This window comes from Callithrix jacchus, chromosome 3 (assembly GCF_049354715.1).
Source record: "Callithrix jacchus isolate 240 chromosome 3, calJac240_pri, whole genome shotgun sequence".
In the NCBI taxonomy this organism is placed as follows: domain Eukaryota; kingdom Metazoa; phylum Chordata; class Mammalia; order Primates; family Cebidae; genus Callithrix; species Callithrix jacchus.
The window spans coordinates 110,662,275-110,681,230 of NC_133504.1; the positions used below are offsets into that span (position 1 = coordinate 110,662,275).

General features: G+C 43.6%; 1 pseudogene; it reads left to right on the top strand.

The window, feature by feature from the left end:
- The first annotated feature begins 17,774 nt into the window (after positions 1 to 17,774).
- Positions 17,775 to 18,746, top strand: LOC100396498 (actin-related protein 2/3 complex subunit 1A pseudogene; annotated as a pseudogene).
- Positions 18,747 to 18,956: the final 210 nt, after the last annotated feature.

Here is an 18,956-nt window from a genome sequence, read left to right on the forward strand (position 1 = left end):
ACCGCGCCTGGCTCCTATGAGTTTTCTTCCCTTTTTTTATTTTACTTCTTTATTCTTGTACTAAACAGCTACTAAGCGTCAGATACTAATTCTGCTCAGTTCTGGGGATATAAAGAGAAATAAGAGAATAACCTTGTTCTCAAAGAGTTCATATCTAGAGGGAGAGTGTTGTAGGCTGAAGTCTAAGATGACTCCCAAGATTCCCATTCCTGGTGTGTGTGCCTGATTTCATTTCCTCTCCTTGAGTGTGGACGAGCCTGACTGAACCAGGTGAGCTCTTTTTTGAGAAGAGTATCTGGGAGCCAAATAAAAAGTACGTCAGAGAGATCCAAAGCTGCAGCAGATTCTCTTCTGTTGCCACTGAAGGAGCAAATTACCATGCTCAATAGAGGCTATATAGCAAGGACCTGAAAGCATCCTCTGGGAGCTGAGGGTGGCCTCTGGCCAACAGCTAGTAAAAAAAATAAATTAAAAAACGACCACAGTCATGTGACTGCAGAGAAATGGAATGTGCCAAGGGAACTAGAAAATAAATTTTCTTTAGTCAAGCCTCCAGATAAAGATACATCTGGCTACATACCTTGATTTCAACCTAGTGAGATCCTGAGCAGAGAACCCAGGTAAAATGTGCTGCAAGCCTAACTTACAGAAATTGTCAGGTAATAAATGCATATTGTTTTAGACTGCCAAGTTTGCAGTAATTTGTTATGCAGCGACAGCAAACGTATACAGAAAGATAAATAGATCATTGCCTTGCTCAGTGCTAGGCTAGAGGTGTGCATGATAGAGCGTAGGAGGCTATCAGAGCACAGACAGGGACATCAAACAAACACTAAAGTACTTAGGGAAGGCATCCTGCCAAAGGTAGGAACTAAGATGAATTCTAAAACAAAAGAGAGAGAACAGAGAAGGAGAGGGAAGGAGGAAGAAAATATATTTTTTGAAAGAAGAAAAGAAAACCAAAGAAAAAAAGCAGTTGGGGAAAATGTGGGTGACCAAGTGGGGACATGAAACTTCCTGGGCAGAGGGAGTTAAATATCCACAAGTCCCAGAGTCATAGAGTTCATAGTGACCTTTGGAAACTAAAAAGACCTCAATGTCTAAATTGGGGAATGAATGGTAAAAAATGAGGATAGAGATGTAAAAAGAAAAAAGAATATTTAACATGTACATTTAACTTTAATATGTCAACTATGTGGAAGCCCACAGTGTCAGCTTATCCTGCCTCACAACAACCCCAAATCAGAGATCGATGGCACTAGTAATTTGTTTGTTTGCCTCAAATCTAGTCTAGCCTAGTCTAGGTGTCCTTCGTCTACTCTGCCTTCAATCATGGGGTGGTTTCCCCCAAACTACCTTTTCAGTTCTCTTTGGTGGAAATCTGGCTTCTGGGTGGGTTTGGCCAATGGAAGGCACGGGGAGGAGATAGAAGAGCGGGAAGAGAAGTGACTCCTGGGTATTTCTCTTCTTTCTCTGCTCTGGGCAATGGCTCTGGCCCAGTGGCAGAACCTCCTTCATAGCTTCAGCTTCTGCAGATCCCAATGAATGGCTCTGCCTCCTGAGTTCCTGTTACACTAAGTTCTCCCTTAGTCCCCACACTAGGGTGGCAGTTGCTTAATCCCTGAGTAGTCTCACTTTCCCCTGTTGGGTCTGTCAGTATTAAATTCTCTCCAATGAACTACCTGGCATAAGAGTTATTTTCGTAACTGGATCCTCACTGAATCACCATGTTTTACAAATGGAAAACTACGAATCAGAAAGATTGAGCAACTTGCCTAATGTCACACACAGTTAGATGTTGTGGGGCTGGGGTGTAGATGAAGTGTTGGGCTCTGAAGACCAACTCTTCCCAGCAGCTGTATTGTCTCTCAGAAACTTTCCATCACCATTCTGATTCAGCTCCTTAGAACTTCACTATTACAGCAACCTCCACAATCAGATGAATCTTCCTTAATTATACCTCTAGTCATGTGACATATTTGGCAATTGTGAAGGGAATTCAGTATCAACTTCTTATTCTAGACTCAAGACTTTCCAGAATGTTTCTTAAATCAGTCTTTTTGACTTAACTTTTGCTAGACATTTTGCTCTACTGGAAAGCCGCCCTTGATTTTCACTTCTTTACTTATTCCATTTCTTTTCTGTTCCCTTTAGCTAGAATGCCCTATTTCCATCTTAAAAAAAACAAAAACAGGCCGGGCGCGGTGGCTCAAGCCTGTAATCCCAGCACTTTGGGAGGCCGAGGCGGGTGGATCACGAGGTTGGCAGATCGAGACCAACCTGGTCAACATGGTGAAACCCCGTCTCTACTTAAAATTACAAAAAATTAGCTGGGCACAGTGGTGTGTGCCTGTAATCCCTGCTACTCAGGAGGCTGAGGCAGGAGAATTGCCTGAACCCAGGGGGCGGAGGTTGCGGTGAGCCGAGATCGTGCCATTGCACTCCAGCCTGGGTAACAAGAGCGAAACTCCGTCTCAAAAACAAAACAAAACAAAACAAAACAAAAACAAAAACAAACCACAACAATGGGTCTTGCTGTGTTGCCCAGGCTGGTCTCAAACTCCTGGGCTCAAGCAATTCTCTTGCCTTGGCCTCCCAAAAGTGCTGGCATTAGATGCATGAGCCACCATGCCCGACCTCCACCTTTTGATATAATATCTGTCCTTTGAAGCTTACTTCTTTATTCATGTATTCATTCATTCAACAAGCCTTGGCAGGGTACATTCTAGGTCCTTAGGAGAGAAAATAGAACAAGATGACTCCTATCTTCTAGAATGGGGGTGGGCATACTTTTTCTGTAAAGGGCCAGGAAGTAAGCATTTTAAGCTTTGTGGGCCACATGATCTCTGTCACAACTACTAAAGTATGCTATCATAGCACAAAGACAGCCATTGACAGTACATAGAGAATGAATCAACTATTCCAATAAAACTTTGTTTACAAAAGTGGGTGATAGGCCGTAGTTTGCTATGGTTTGTTGACCCCCTCCTCTAAACACTCAGCTGAACAGATAGAAAAGCCAGCAGGAAATGGTAATGCATAAAATATAACAAAGAAATATGGAGGATTGTACAGCAGGCACACGTGACAGCAGTAACATAAACATACCCTGAGAATGACCCTGTATGGCAGATGCACCTGACAGTAATAACGTAAGCATACCCAGAGAATGACTCTGTGTGGCAGACTCACCTGACAGCAATAACGTAAGCATACCCTGAGAATGACCCTATGGTCTAAGAAGAATGTGTGTTTGGAGTTCCAATCCAAGGAATCCAGGAGTGGCCAACCCAGAGAGTCATTCTTTATCTATGAGGACCATAACCTCCAGCCTATTCCATGGAATGCAGGCTGTACAGCAGCGGGAGGCCCTCTTTTGTTTTGGGTTAAATGATATTGCCAGGTGGAGGTTGCTAGGGGAAGCATGTTAAGTGAAGATGCTATATAAATTGCATGCTTTTTACAATTGGTCGTGATTCTCCTGTCCACCCCACCAACATTGGACCACCCTGTATTTAAGTCCCCTCAATAAGCCCTGTCTTGTTTGCAGGCTGCAAGTTTCTTCTTTGACTCCTCTAACATGGTGCCATCCCTAATGAAGTCAACAGGGGTCCAGCATGACAGGTTGGAAGTAGCAGTGTCAGCATCTATGTGAGTCCCGAGAGGGGAAATGAGAAACAAAAAGAAAGAAGAAATGGCTGGGCGTGGTGGCTCAAGCCTGTAATCCCAGCACTTTGGGAAGCCTAGGCGGGTAGATTACGAAGTCAAGAGATCGAGACCATCCTGGTCAACAAGGTGAAACCCCGTCTCTACTAAAAATACAAAATTAGCTGGGCATGGTGGTACACGCCTGTAATCCCGGCTACTCGGGAGGCTGAGGCAGGAGAATTGCTTGAACCCAGAAGGCGGAGGTTGCGGTGAGCCGAGATCGTGCCATTGCACTCCAGTCTGGGTAACAACAGCAAAACTCCATCTCAAAGAAAAAAAAAAAAAAGAAAGAAAGAAGAGGACATAGGCTGGGTGCAGTGGCTCATGCCTATAATCCTAGCACTTTGGAAGGCCAAGGCAGGCAGATCACCTGAGGTCAGGAGTTCGACACCAGCCTGGCCAAACATGGCAAAACTCTGTCTCTAACAAAAAAATACAAAAATTAACTGGGCAATAGTGGTGGGCACCTGTAATCCTAGCTACTTCAGAGGCTGAGGCACGAGAATTGCTTGAACCCAGTATGCGGAGGTTGCAGTGAGCTGAGATCATGCCACGGCACGCCAGCCTGGGCAACAGAGTGAGACTCAGTCTCAAATATATATATATAATATATGTAATACATATTATATATATATAGATGTATATATACACATACCGATGTACCGAATATAGATACATATATATGTAACAATTTGATATAGTTTGGATGTGTGTCCTTGCTCCAATCTCATGTTGAAATATAATTTGCAATGTTGGAAGTGGAGCCTGGTGGGAGGTGGTTGTATCATGGGGGTAGATTTCCATGAATGGTTTAACACCATCTTCCTGGTGCTGTCTTCGTGACAGTGAGTGAGTTCTTCAGAGAACTCATCATTTAAAAATGTGTGGCATCTCCTCCCTTGCTCTCTTGCTCCTGCTCTGTCCATGTGACGTGCCTGCTCCCCCTTGGCCTTCTGCCAAAATTGTAAGTTTCCTGAAGCCTCTCAAGAAGATGAGCGGATGCCAGCGCCATGCTTCCTGTAAGCTAGAAGAACCATGAGTAAATTAAACCTGTTTTCTTAAATAAATTACCCAATCGCAGGTATATTTTTGTAGCAATATGAGAATGTGCTAACACACAAATATAAGTTACCGTTTAATGATAAATTATCACTCAAATATAAAAGCATAGTAAAGCTGACATCAAGCCTCAGGCATGCAAGTTCTCAGAAAATTTGTCACACAAGCACCCATATTATGAGAGAATCTGATATCTGCTTTTAGAGGTATCAGAAGCTGGGTGTGGCGTCCCATGCCTGTATTACCAGCACTTTGGGAGGCCAAGGCAGGAGGATCATTTGAGCCCAGGAGTTCAAGACCAACCTAGGCAATATAGTGAGAACTTGTCTATAAAAAAATCAAAAAATTTTCCATGGCCCAGGTATGGTGGCTTACGCCTGTAATCCCAGCACTTTGGGAGGCTAAGGCGGGTAGATCACTTGAGGACAGGAGTTTAAAATCAGCCTGGCCAACATGGTGAAACCCCATCTCTACTAAAAATACAAAAAATTAGCCAGGCATGCTAGTGCATGTCTGTATTCCCAGCTACTTGGGAGGATGAGCAGGAGAATTGCTTGAACCTGGGAGGTAGAGGTTGCAGTGAGCTGAGATTGCACCACTACACTCCAACCTGTGTGACAGAGTGAGACTGTTTTTTAAAAAAAGAAATAACTACATGAGGTGGCATGCACTATGGTCCTAGATACTTGGGAGGCTTAGGTGGGAGGATGACTTGGACCTGAGAGGTTGAGGCTGCAGTAAGCTATGACTGAGCCACTGTACTCTATCCTGGGCAACAGAGTGAGATCCTGTCTTAAAAGAAAAAAAAGGGGGGGGGGCGGGAAGAGAGCAGTATCAGAAGGTATCAAACATGTAAGTAAAATCCAAAGAAGCCGGCTGCAGTGGCACATGCCTGTAGTCCCAGCTACTCGGGAGGCTGAGGTGGGAGGATCGCTTGAGCCCAGGAGTTCTGGTCTGTAGTGCGCTATGCCGATTGGGTGTCTGCACTAAGTTCAGCATCAATATGGTGACCTCCCGGGAGCAGGGGACCAGCAGGTTGCCTAAGGAGGGGTGAACTGGCCCAGGTAGGAAACAGAGCAGGTCAAAACTCCCATGCTGATCAGTAGTGGGATGGCACCTGTGAATAGCCACTGCACTCCAGCCTGGGCAACATAGCGAGACCCCATCTCTTAAAAAGAAATCCAAAGAAAAGAGAAATAGAAACTATTTCAATTACAACTCAGAACTAAAATTCTAGAAAATATTAATACGACATGAAATCATGCTAATGTATGTATTTGCAAGGGTAATATGGATTTGACAACTTTAAAATAAATAAATAGGGAGAAAATAAATAAATTTCTGTTGATATCAGTCAGGAGACAGAAATTATATCAATAATTTACCAGGAATTTTTATTTATTTATTTTTTTTGAGACAGAGCATCACTCTTTTTTTTTTTTGAGACGGAGTTTTGCTCTTGTTACCCAGGCTGGAGTGCAATGGCACGATCTTGGCTCACTGCAACCTCAGCCTCCTGGGTTCAGGCAATTCTCCTGCCTCAGCCTCCTGACTAGCTGGGATTACAGGCACGTGCCACCGTGCCCAGCTAATTTTTTGTATTTTTAGTAGAGACGGGGTTTCACCATTTTGACCAGGATGGTCTCGATCTCTTGACGTCATGATCCACCCGCCTCAGCCTCCCAAAGTGCTGGGATTAGAGGCGTGAGCCACCGCGCCCGGCAGACAGAGCCTCACTCTTATTGACCAGGCTGGAGTACAATGGTGCAATCTCAGCTCACTACAACCTCTGCAGCTCAGGTTCAAGCGATTTTCCTGCCTCAGCCTCCCGCGTAGCTGGGATTACAGGGGCCTGGCTAGTAGAGATAAGGTTTCACTATATTGGCCAGGCTAGTCTCGAACTCCTGACCTCAGGTGATCCACCCACCTCGGCCTCCCATAGTGCTGGGATTATAGGCATGAGCCACTGTGCCCAGCCAGGAAATATTTAATGTAAAGGTTATTAACTAATAAAACATTGTTAACTACTAAGGCAGGTAAAGGATAACTCTGAGGAATACCAGCACCTGGGCACAAGGGCTCATGCCTGTAATCCCAGCACTTTAGGAGGCCAAAGCAAGAAGACCACTTGAGCCCAAGTGTTCAAGAATAGCTTAGGCAACATGGTGAGACCCCATCTCGAAAAAAAAAAAAAAAATAGCTAGGCTTGGTGGTGCACACTTATAGTCTCAGCTACTCAGCAGGCTGAGGTTAGAGGATAGTTTGAACCTAAGAGGTTGAGGCTGCAGTGAACCATGATTGTACCACTGAACTCCAGCCTGGATAACAGAGTGAGACCCTGTTTCCAAAAATTAAAAATTAAAAAAAAAAAGCAGCTGGTTGCAGCGGCTAGCCCCTATAATCCCAGCTACTTCGGAGGCTGAGGCAGGAGTATCACTGGAGATCAGGAGTCAGAGACCATCCTGGGGAACATAGCAAGATCCCTATCTCTAAAATGAAAAGAAGAAGAAGAAAAAGGCAAATGTAAACAGCATGACTACCTCTAAGGCCGAGGGAGAACATCTAAGGGAGTAACAAATTTGGAAGAGATCTCAACCCTGAGGCTAAAATTCAGATCTCCGTGGAGAGGATGGGATTGTAGCTAGATGGCAGAGAAATGATAACAGTAAATGGCAGAGGAATTCACTGGAGTGCTGCAGCTAGAGGTGGTGTGCAGCTGCAGGTGGGGATGGTGAGCTGGAAGCCATTTACTGGGGTGAGGTAGAAGCTTACTGGAGAGTGAGTGCCACTGGAACTCCAGAGGAGACACCACAAAAACAAGATCTAGAACAAGGAGATCTAGGAAGGGAAGCTACCACCTCCGTTATGCCTGCAGTGCCTCTCTAGTGCCCTCTGCTGATAGGCCTAACATTGCACTGACTGGCAAATGAGAAATGTTCATGGGATCCAGACCCAGATCAGTAACTCAAAGTGAGAAAAGAAAAATTGCTTTGGACTAAGGAGCCACACATTGAAACTGGCACAGTCTTACCCTACCTTTCTTATTTTTTCCATTCACAGCTATACTGTCAGTATCCATCCATGCTCTATGTGCATGATTCTTGGATATTCTAATTTGACACACTCCCTGGTTATCTTTTCCTTTTTTTTTTTTTTTTTTTGTGGAGTTTCGCTGTTATTACCCAGACTGGAGTGCAATGGCACGATCTCAGCTTACCGCAACCTCCGCCTCCTGGGTTCAAGCAATTCTCCTGCCCCAGCCTCCTGAGTAGCTGGGACTACAGGCACACGCCACCATGCCCAGCTAATATTTTTTGTATTTTTAGTAGAGACGGGGTTTCGCTTTGTTGACCAGGATGGTCTCGATCTCTTTACTTATTTACTTATTTATTTTTTTTTTTTTTGTAGGAAGGGAGGAAGGCAGGAAGGCAGGAAGGGAGGAAAGGAGGCAGGGAGGGAGGGAGGGAGGAAGGAAGGGAGAGAAGGGAAGGAAGGAAATCAGGCAATGAGAAAGACATTGCCGACCTGGATCTGGAGGTCTGCAAGTTGATTTCTTTTTTTCTTTTTTTGAGAGAAGGAAAGAAATAAAAGGAGTGAAGGAGAGGAAGAAAGAGGAAGAAAAAGAGGAAGAGAGAACGGAAATGTTGCTTTATTCTAAAACAAATGGGTATTAATAATGGCCAATCAATATTTCATTTAAACCTGTGAGTAGGTCTGATGTGGTATTGACAAGAATGTATATTTTGTGTATTTAAAGTGGAGAGCTCTATAAATATTTATTAAGTTTACTTGTTCCGGATCTGAGTTCGAGTCCTTGATATCCTTATTAATTTTCTGTCTCATTGAGTCTAAGTCTCTATGTATCTGGGTGTTAGGATCGTTAGCTCTTGTTGTTGCACTGATCCTTTTACTACTGTACTTTGTTGCTTTAAAATCTGTTTTATCAGATACGCGAATTGCAACTCCTGCTTTTTATTTATTAATTTATTTATTTTTGCTCTCCATTTGGTTGGTAAATCTTTCTCCTTTTGTTTTGAGTCTTTGTGTATCCTTGCATGTGAAATGGGTCTGGATGTAGCATACCATTGGGTTTTGGCTGTATCTTTTGATTGAGGGATTTAGTCGATTTAAATTTAGGATTACTACCATTTGATGTTAACTGGCTGTTTTATCCATTCGTTGATGTAAATTCTTCTTTATGTTGATGCTCTTTACTTTTTGGTATATTTTTAGAAAGGCTAATACTGGTTGTTTCTTTCTATGTGTAATGCTTCTTTCAGAAGCTCTTGTAAAGAAGGCCTGGTGGTAATAAAATCTCTGAGTACTTGCTTGTTCATAAAGATTTTATTTTTCCTTCAGTTGTGAAGCTTAGTTTGGCTGGATATGAAATTCTCGGTTGAAAGTTCTGTTCTTTAAGGATGTTGAATATTGGCCCCCACTCTATTCTGGCTTGTAGAGTTTCTGCTGAGAGATCTGCTGTAAGTCTGACAGGCTTCCCTTTGCAGGTAACCTGACCTTTCTCTCTGGCTGCCCTTTGTATTTTCTCCTTTGTTTCAACCCTGGTGAATCTAACGATTATGTGCCTTGGGGTTGCTCTTCTTGAGGAATATCTTTGTGGTGTTCTCTGTATTACCTGGGGTTGAATATTGTCCTGCTTTGCTAGTTTAGGAAAATTTTCCTGAAGAGTATCCTGAAGAATATTTTCCTGAATAGTATCCTGAAGAATATTTTCCAGCTTGGATTCATTCTCTCTGTTGCATTCAGGTACACCTATCAAATGTAAATTTGGTCTTTTCACATAGTCCCACATTTCTTGGAGACTTTGCTCATTCCTTTTTATCCTTTTTTCTCTAATCTTGTCTTCTCATTTTATTTCATTAAGTTGGACTTCGATCTCTGATATCCTTTCTTCTGCTTGAACAATTCGTGTTTAAACCTGTGTATACTTCTTGGAGTTCCTGTATTGTATTCTTCAGTTCCATTAATTCACTTACATTCCTCTCTAAATTGTCTATTCTCATTAGGATTTCGTCAAACCTTTTTTCAAAGTTCTTAGTTTCTTTACATTGCGCTACAACATGTTCTTTTAACACACAGAAGTTTCTTATTATCCATCTTCTGAAGCCTGATTCTGTTAATGGGATGCGCTCCTTCTCCATCAAGCCTTGTTCCCTTGTTGATGAGGAACTGTGATCCTCTTTAGAGGGAGAGGCATTCTGATTTTGAGTATTCTCAGCTTTTTTACGCTGGTTTCTTCCCATCATTGTAAATTTATCCACCTGTCGTCTTTGTAATTACCAACTTTCAAATTAGGTCTCTGAGTGGAGTCCAAGTTGTTAATTCCCAGGGCCGAAATATGAGCAACCCACTGCGCCAGCCAAAACAGTGGCGTTAAGACTGATGGTGCTTTTCTGCCTGGGAATCTCCAGTCAGGCTTCCTTTTTGAGTCCATAATAGGCGACTCTACCTTCCCGGAGCTCCAATGGTCGGTCAGAAGGGAACCAGTCCCGTTTACTCTGCACCAAGAGCTGCCACGCCGAGGTGCTGGCAAAACTGCTGCACTAGCCACAAGAGTCACGCTGGCGACCGGTGTGGCTCCTCCACTGGGAATCTTCTGCTCCGTGAGTGACCAAAATTTGTCTGCAAGTGTGGCGTCCTCTTGTTCTCTTCGCTTTCACTGGGAGCTGCAATCCCAAGATGTTAGCGATCAGCCATCATGGATCCTCGATCTCTTGACCTCATGATCCACCTGCCTCGGCCTCCCAAAGTGCTGGGATTATAGGCATGAGCCACCAGCACCTGGCCCTTATCTTTTCCTTTCATTGATTTGGGGCTATTTTATAGCTCTGTAAGTTGTAGAAAACTAATAACAGTACAGACCAGGCATAGTGGCTCACGCCTGTAATCCAAGCACTTTGGAGGCCAAGGCAGGTGGATCACCTGAGGTCGGGAGTTCAAGACCAGCCTGACCAACATGGTGAAACCCCGTCTTTATTTAAAAAAAAAAAAAAAAAGCTAATAACATTACAAATAATTTTAGTCATGAAATAGAAATGAACACTATTCGTGTCTGATGGAATATAATAGATTAACCACCCTGTGGTTAGACCATTTTGCCTCCTTTAAATAAATACATTCTAGCATTCCTTGTTGCCTATTTGTGTGTGGCTTTCTGAATTATCCTTTGATCTGTTGTAATATCTTACTGGTTTCTTCATTAATTAATGAAATAAAACCTTTCACACATTTATTTTATATTTATATGTGAGTTATAATTGTACCTTTTAAAAAATTATACTTGAAATGGCCTGGCACTGTGGCTCACGCCTGTAATCCCAGCACTTTGGGAGGCCGAGGTGGGTGGATCATGAGGTCAAGAGATCCAGACCATCCTGGTCAACAAGGTGAAACACTGTCTCTACTAAAAATACAAAAAATTAGCTGGGCATGGTGGCGCGTGCCTGTAATCCCAGCTACTCAGGAGGCTGAGGCAGGAGAATTGCCTGTACCCAGAAGGCGGAGGTTGCGGTGAGCCGAAATCACGCCATTGCACTCCAGCCTGGGTAACAAGAGTGAAACTCCGTCTCAAATTAAAAAAAAAAAAATTATGCTTGAAATAAGCCAGTCCCAAATGGCAAATATTGTATGATTTAACCCATGGGGTGTGTGGGGTAGTCAAATTCATAGAGGCAGAAAGTAGAACAGTGGTTGTCAGGGCCTGGGGTGCAGAAAGGAAAGAACGAGAAGTTATTGCTTAAGGGGTAGGGAATTCCAGTTTGGAAGAATGAGAATGTTCTAGAGATGGATAGTGGCGATGGTTGCACAATATGAATGTACTGCATGCCAATGAACTGTGCACTTAACAATGATTAAAATGGTACATTTTTACATTATGCATATTTTCCACAATTTCAAAAATTAATATTAAAAATGGTAATACTGAATTTATTGATTGTTTTTCAAATTCAGTCACAGTTTACTAAATATTCTGTTAGCTAAAGTCTAAATTGTAAAGTTAACCTCAAACAACTTGTATATGAAATAATGGGGAAAAAGAAGAAAATGGTTAACATTTACAAATAAACATCCCTATTATAAGCAAAGAGAAAATATGTAGCCAACCTACTACTGACCTGTTTATTATTTTTTTCTTCATATATATATATATATTATATATATTTTAATAGAGATGAAGTTTCACCATGTTGGCCAGGCTGGTCTGAAACTCCTGACCTGATATGATCCATTTGCCTTGGCCTCCCAAAGTGCTGGGATTATAGGCATGAGCCACTGCGCCCGGCCAGCCCTGTTTTTTAACTAATGATGAGGCCATAGTTGATATTTATGCCCTTCCTCCACTACCTACTCTGTATTCCCTTTGCCCTCAGCCAGAAGCTCAGCTGGTCAGGTGTCTTAGTGGAGTGACCCAAACTATCATTTCTAAATTGTCTGAGTCTTAATATTCTAGCCTCTTTTTTTTTGGTGACAGTTTTCTGTTAATATTTATTCTTGCACATTGATATGATTTAAATTTGTCCTCCAAAGTGAATATATTGGAAATTTAATCCCCAGTACAACAGTATTATGTTAAAAGGTAGGACTTTTAAGAGGTGATTAGGTCATGGGGACTCTGCCCTCACGAATGGATTAACGTTGTTTTAAAGGAGTGGATTAGTTATTAAGGGAGTGGGTTGGTTATGAAAGCGAATTTGTTCCCCCTTTTGCTCTTGAGTATGCTGTCTAGCCACGGGATGCCTTCCACCACATTATGATGCAGCAGGAAGGCCCTCAGCAGATGAAGGCTTGCAATCTTTGACTTCCCAGCCTCCAGAACTGAGAACTAAATAATTTCTTCTGTTTATAAATGATCTAGGTGGTGGCATTCTGTTTTAGCAGCACAAAATGGACTAAGAAAATTATACTAAGATTAAAGTTGTTGCTTTAATAAATACTTGAAAATGTGGAAGTTGTTTTAGAACTATGTAATGGGTAAAGACTAGAAAAATTTGTAGCAGCAGGCTAGAAAAAGATTAGATTGCTGCAAATGGAGTATTCAGGGTGATTCTGGTGAGGGCCCCGAAGAAGAGGATACCTGTAGGGAAAGGCTGAGACTAATTATATACTTCAGTGACCATGATTAGAATGTTTATGGAAATATGGACAGTAAAGGCCAATCTGATGAGGTCTTAATGGAAAAAAGGAATATCTTATTGGAAACCAGAGTACAGGCCATCCCTGTTATGAAATGGCAAAGAACTTGGCTGAGTTGTGTTCATGCCGTAGGCTTTATGGAAGGTAGAATTTAAGAGTGACGAGCTAGGATATCTGATGGAAGAGACTGTGTTGTTGTTGTTGTTGTTTTGAGACAGGATCTTGCTCTGGAATGCACCCAGGCTGGAATGCACCCAGGCTGGAATGCAGTGGTGCCATCACAGCTCACTGTGGCCTCAAACTCCTGGGCTCAAGCAGTTCTGCCACCTCTGCCTCCTAGAAGCTGGGACTACAGATGCATTCCACCACACTCAGCTAATTTTTAATTTTTTTTGTAGAGATAGGGTCTCACTTTGTTGCCCAGGCTGGTCTTGAACTCCTGGGCTTAACTGAACTTCTTGCCTTGGCTTCCCAAAGTGCAGACATTATAGTTGCTCACCACCACACCCAGCTAAGTAAAAGAAATGTCTATGGGAGGCCGAGGCGGGTGGATCACAGGTCAAGAGATCGAGACCATCCTCGTCAACATGGTGAAACCCCGTCTCTACTAAAAACACAAAAATTAGCTGGGCATGGTGGCATGCATCTGTAGTCCCAGCTACTTGGGAGGCTGAGGCAGGAGAATTGCTTGAACCCAGGAGGCGGAGGTTGCGGTGAGCTGAGATCGCACCATTGCACTCCAGCCTGGGTAACAAGAGCGAAACTCCGTCTCAAAAAAAAAAAAGAAATGTTTAAGAAAAATATTTTAAGGATCTGTGTGGCTACTTTTAACCACATACTGTAAGATACGAGAGGAAATAAATGACTTAAGATGGAATTCGTAATTTAAAAAGAAGCAGAATCGGACCAGGCAAGGTGGCTCACTCCTGTAAGCCGAGTACATTGGGAGGCCGAGGCAGGTGGATTACTCAAGGTCAGGACTTCAAGACCAGGCTGGCCAACATGGTGAAGCCCCATGTTAACTAAAAATACAAAAAATTTAGCCAAGTATGGTGGTGGTATGTGCCTGTAATCCCAGCTACTCGGGAGGCTGAGGCAGGAGAATCACTTGAACCTGGGTGGCAGAGGTTGCAGTGAGCTGAGATTGTGCCACTGCACTCCAGCCTGAGTGACAGAGCAAGACCCTGCAAAAAAAAAAAAAAAGCACACACAAAAAACCAGAATGGAAATATTTTGAAAATTTTCAGCCTGGTCATGTAAAAAACAAAAGTGTGTTCAAGAGAGAATACTAAGGGTATGACCAAATGACCATTTGCTAAGGAGTTTAGTACATATAGAACAAAAAGGAGGGGACTAGGGGAGGGGCAGAAGGGGGTAGGGAGGTTGGGGAGGGATAACATGGGGAGAAATGCCAGACATAGGTGACACGGGGATGGAGGCAACAAACCACATTGCCGTGTGTGTACCTATGCAACAATCCTAAAGGATTTCTCTTTCCCAGAGCTATAATACTCTCCTCCTCCTGCTGTCTTCAGACATCAGAATTCCAGGCTATCTTATTTTGGGACTCCAGGACTTACACTAATGCCTCCTGTTTTTCAGGCCCTTAGCCTTGGACTATTACACCATCGACTTCCCTGGCTCTGACGCTTTTGAACGTGGACTGAGTCACACTACCAGCATCTTAGGGTCTCCAGCTTGCAGATGGCTTGTTATGGGACAATTTTGTAATAAATCTCCCCATAACACACACACACACACACACACACACACACACACACACACGCACGCACAGTTGGTCTGTCTCTCTGGAGAACCCTGGCTAATACAGGCATGGAAGTATTAAGAGATGTCCCAGGAAATCCCCGGGATTACATATATAGTTCTGTTTGTACTCGCAGTTTAGCAGTAACCTACATTCCCCTTTGGTAGTTGGGTTCAATCACCAGCAGTATAGAAACCACATATTCTGCCTGTAGGTTTGTGACATAAACAGCCCAAGATGGTCAGGTGGTATCCTCATCTTCCAGTGTAGTGGACTAGGCACATTGTTATGTTTCTAATGGAAACATTTCTCTCTTGAGAACAAAAACTTTTACATCAGCAAATCTCAGTTGCCAGGATAGGAAGAAACATTTCATAAGTGGGTTATTTGATACAGTAGTGAAAGGAGTGACTCTCACTCATACGCCTTGATTCCTGGATTCTTGTTTTGGCTATGGAGGAGATAGCACTACACCCTAGTCTCTAATTCAAAGTATATACTGCATCCTGTAAGCCAGAACCCTATCTTTAAAAGTGTTGTTTCACATCTGGCACTACTGTGGTCTAAATGTTTATGTCCCCCCAAAATTCATATGTTGACATCCTTACCCCCAAGGTGGGTGTATTTGGAAGTGAGTCCTTTGGAAGATGATTAGGTCAGGAGGCCATAGCCCTCATGAATGAGATTAGTGCCCTTATAAATAAAAGAAGGACTGAGAGACTCCCATCACCCCTTCTGCCATGTGACGTTAGAGTGAAAGAAGGCTGTCTATCAGGAAGAGAGATCTCACCAGACACAGAAATGAATGATCTTGCATTGCATAATGACATATTGGTAAATGATGTGTAGTCCCTTAAGACAATAAAGGAGCTGAAACATTTCTTTACCTAGTGATAGTGCAACACATTACCTTTCCTATATTTACACAGATACTTACCATTTCAACTGTCAACAGTATTCAGTACAGTAACATGCTATACAGGTTTGTAGCCTAGGAGCAATAGGCTATTTCACATGGCCTAGGGGTGTAGGAGGCTGTACCATCTAAGTTTGTGTAAGCACAGTCTAAAATGTTCACAATGGCAAAATCACCTAACAACACATTTCTCAGCAGGTATTCCTGTTTTCATGTGATACATGACTGTAAATTGCTCCCTCTCTTTCTTCCTTCCTCCCTCTGGCAGAATCATAATCAGTAGAAAAGGCATCTATATCCAGAATATATGTCAATTCTAATAAGGATGAATTTCTGCCCTCTCAGCGATAGAAGAGTTCCAGTATAATCACCCTGTTACCAGGCAGCTGCTAATCATATGGCAATGGTGCCATATCAGGGGTCAGTGTTGGCATCTGCTATTGGCAGATAAGGTGCTCAGCAAGTGTTAGCCTGGCTAGCCTTGGTCAGGAGCTTCAGGAGAAGCCCATGTTGCTGAGCTCATGTCTAGCCTCCATTCCTGCCATCATGACCACTTTATTCATGGGCCCATTGAGTAAACATTAAGTGTCTGGAAAAAGGGATTGTTTGTTTTTTTTTCATTCACATAGTATGTCATTTTGTCCATTTGGTTGTTCAGAGAATCCTCTGCAGTGAAGGTCCCCTGATGAGCATTCACACAGACACACACTGTCTTTGCAGTCTACATCCTTTCCAAGAGGTGCATCCGTATACCTATTCCTCACACTTCTTTGCCACCAGTCTTTCAATCTTGTTCCTTCCTTGACCATCCAACCACATTCTTAGCAACTGCACATCAATCAATGGAAGTGCATACATCTGTCCTATTGCTCTAGACAAAGTAGATGTATTACTTTCCTAGGACTGCTGTAACAAATTTCCACAAACCAGGTGGCTTAAAGCAACACAAATTTATTGTCTCATAGTTCTGGAGGCCAGAAGTCTGAAATCACAATGTCAGCAGGCCATGCTCTCTCTCAAGGCTCTGGAGGAGAATTGTTCATTCCTTCTTCCTTACTTCTGGTGGTTGCTGGCACTCCCTGGTGTTTCCTGGCTTGTAGACATATCAATCTCCGCTTCCATCATCACGTGGTATTTTCCTTGTGTATCTGAGTCCAAATCTCTCTTTTCTTGTAAGTATATCACTCATGGGATTAAGATCCTCCCTAAAGCAATACGACTTCATCTTAACTTGATTATATCTGCCATGATTCTATTTCTGAATAATCACATTCACAGGTTTTGGGTGTACAAGGAGGTAGCTTGATGTGAAGAGTCCAAATCTAAGGGGGCTAGGAGGATATCCATTCATGGAAATGGCCCAGCACTCCCCACACCAGGTTGCTCCCACGTATGGATGACTTCCCCTCCTTTCTTGGGCTCCAGCAAGAAAGGAGGGGAAGTCATCCATACGTGGGAGCAGCCTGGTGTGGGGAGTCAGAACTGGGGTGGGTGATGGAGGGTGCTTATGCAGGGGGGCAGCTCAGAGGACACAGGAGCACAAATGGCATGGGAGGGATTTCACTCAGGTGGCCTGGCATCACATATCAGAATACAATGAAATGAGGAGGGTATTTGCATGGGGAGGAGGTAGAGGAGGTGATGGTAAGTTGGTCATATTCAGGAAGATTAATATATTCAGGTAGATTAACATATTAAAAATAATTAGGGTCAGGTTTCTAACTGTCAGAGAAGGGGTTAAATTATAGAAATTGAGAAAACTAGTCCTCCACCTGTGCCCGCCGTAGCTTGTTCGCTTTGACTGCCCAGAGTCTGCGAATCCTCCGCTTGGAGCCCTTCCGACTCCCCCAACCCTAGCTTTCCCTCCTTTGAAAACACTAAGAATAGCTGGTCGCGGTGGCTCAAGCCTGTAATCCCAGCACTTTGGGAGGCTGAGGCAGGTGGATCACGAGGTCAAGAGATCGAGACCATCCTGATCAACATGGTGAAACCCTGTCTCTACTAAAAATACAAAAAATTAGCTGGGCATGGTGGTGTGTGCCTGTAATCCCAGCTGCTTGGGAGGCTGAGGCAGGAGAATTGCCTGAACCCAGGAGGCAGAGGTTGCGGCGAGCCGAGATTGCACCATTGCACTCCAGCCTGGGCAACAGAGCGAGACTCTGACTCAAAAAAAAAAATGTGAAAGCTCATGAACTCAAGGAGCACGATGGATACATCACAGGTATTGACTGGGCTCGTCGCTGGTGGGGCAGACTGCAATGCCTGTGTCTGGAGTTAGGAAGATGCTGTTTGGAAGTCAACCCTGGTGCTCCTGAGAATTAACTGTGCAGCTACTTTGTGAAGTGGTCCCTCCTAGAGAAAAACTTTTGGTGGGAAGTGGGGCATGACTCATTTCTGTTTGTTACTGTGAGTCTGAAAATGACTGGTGGGTGAGCAAGCACATTAAAAAGCCAATTTGCTCCACAGTCCTCAGCTTGGATTGGCATCCCAACAACGTTTTGCTGGCAGCAGGATCAAGTCATTTCAGATGCAGAGTGTTTTCTGCCTACATTAAAGAAGCGGTTGAAAAGCCAGCCAGCACACCCTGAGGCAGCAAGATGCCTTTTGGGCAGCTGATGTCAGAGTTTGGTGGCAGTGGCACTGGTGGCTGGGTCCACAGGGTCAGCTTCTCTGCCAGTGAGAGCCACCCGGCCTGGATCAGCCATGATAGTACCATGTCTGTTGCTGATGCCTCCAAAAGTGTGTAGGTCTCAACTCTGAAGACAGAGTTCCCGTGGTTCCTGAGTGTGTCATTTGTCTCAGAGAACAGCGTCGTGGCTGCTGACCATGACTGCTGTTCAATGCTCTTTAATGATCAAGGCTGCTTGACCTTCATCTCCAAGTTAGAAATGGACATTCCAAAACAGAGCATCCAACGCAACTTGTCTGCCACAGAATGCTTCCGCAACATGGACAAGAAGGCCATGACTGAGGACCGAAACAACGGCCTTGGAGACCCTGAACCTGAATAGCATCACTTAAGTCTCTATGTATGAGGTGGAAAAGCAAGATTGTCGCAAATTTTGCGCTACTGGCATGGATGGAGCCATGGCAATTTGGGATTTCAAGACCCTCAACTCTTCCATCCAGGGCCTCCGGATAATGTGAAGCTGAGTGAGCCTTCGCCATCCAGCATGACAAACTGTGGCCAACTACAGCTGTGCTGTGGCATGGTGGTGAGGAAGCCAGCCCCAAGGAGACACTGACAACACACATCATGCCAATACCGTGTGGTTTTTCTTTGAATACAAAACTGTTGAGAGTGTTGGTTTTATAAAAGCAGTGATTTTTAAAAATTTTATTCCATTCTTGACCAAA